Source organism: Chiloscyllium plagiosum, chromosome 37 (genome assembly GCF_004010195.1).
Source record: "Chiloscyllium plagiosum isolate BGI_BamShark_2017 chromosome 37, ASM401019v2, whole genome shotgun sequence".
Lineage (NCBI taxonomy): Eukaryota > Metazoa > Chordata > Chondrichthyes > Orectolobiformes > Hemiscylliidae > Chiloscyllium > Chiloscyllium plagiosum.
Genome location: NC_057746.1, coordinates 29,210,999 through 29,212,350, shown reverse-complemented (window position 1 = coordinate 29,212,350; position 1,352 = coordinate 29,210,999). Strand labels below are relative to the sequence as shown.

Sequence of the window (1,352 nt, the reverse complement as noted above, 5' to 3'; positions counted from 1 at the left end):
GGGAGGTTTGAGTGAGTGGGAGAGGAGAGTGAGTGGTGGGGAGTGATGGGTTATATAAGGGGATGAGATGTGGAAGTGAGCAAGTGAGGGGAAAGGGAGACAGTAAGTGGAAGGTTGGTGACTGTAAGAGAAAGGGGAGAGTGAGCTGATGTGAGTGGGTGGGAATAGGAATAGTGAGGGGAGGCGGGGTGAGGGGCAGCAAGGGAGTGGGGAAACGGATGGAGGGTAGAGTGAGGTTGCTTTTGTAAAAGAGAGTTTAGGGAAGGAGCAGGGGAGCATGATAGAGATGGGCAGAAATGATGGGAGGTTTTCAACCTCAGGGCAGGAATGGAAAAGTGAAGAAATGGAGTAAGTGATGGAGGAGGGAATGATTGGAAGCTGAGTAAGGACATGGGAGAGGGTGTGGAGGTTTTGTGAGAGGAAGGTACTATTTGGGATGATGTAGGGGAGAGTGAGCAATAGTGTAGAATGGGGGCTGACAACAGAAGGTCTATTTGAGATTTGAAGATCGAGAGACTGAGTGGGAGGGTTGAGATATGGTGATTCAGGAGAAGAGACAAAGGGATGTGAGAGTGAGGAGGAAGGGATGGCTGACATGGAGGGGAGAAAGACAGGTTCCTTTTGGCCATGGGAGGTTTGAGTGAGTGGGAGAGGAGAGTGAGTGGTGGGGAGTGATGGAGTATATAAGGGGATGAGATGTGGAGGTGAGCAAGTGCAAAATAAGGTCTTGTGGGGATTCTGGGGGTGAGTGAACAGGAGGATGAGGTGGAGTCTATGAGGGGTACAGGAGAGTCAAGATGAGGGGAGTGTAGGCTGTTGATTTCAAAGGAAGGATAGAGTTGGGTCTCAGAAGTTGAAGACGTCTGTGGAATTTGGAGAAGGTGAGTGAATTTGAGGATGAGGTAGGGGAAGAGAAGTGGAGGTGAGAATGAAGGGGAAGGGGATAGTGAGGAGGCAAGATTAAAAGGGAAGGGAGAATCAGGGGTGGGGGAAATCATGGCAGAGTGATTAGGGAGGAATGGAATACAGGAGGAGGGTGAATGTGAGATAGGAGTGAGGGGCAGTGCAAGGCAGAGGGTGAGAGCACAACGGGGTTGAGGAGAGAGTGACCGGAATGGGAATTTATGCATGGGAGAATAGTGCGGGAGAGGGAAGAGTGAGCTGAGGGGGTATGAGGAGTTATCAGGATGGGGCTGTGAGATTGACGATGAATGGGAGAGCAGGAGGGAGTGAGGGGGCATTAATGGGGAGGGAGATTGGAGAGTGTGGGCAACCAGAGTGGAAGGGGGAGGTGGAGTGGCAAGGAGAGTGATGTGGAGGGAAGAGGGAATTGTGAAGATTGGACATTGAAG

General features: G+C 51.2%; 1 protein-coding gene across 1 annotated transcript in view; it reads right to left on the bottom strand.

The window, feature by feature from the left end:
* The window catches only part of LOC122541549 (zinc-binding protein A33-like), a 94,991-nt gene that overhangs the window by 2,983 nt on the left and 90,656 nt on the right, over positions 1–1,352 (bottom strand). The gene's annotated exons all lie outside the window — the stretch shown is intronic.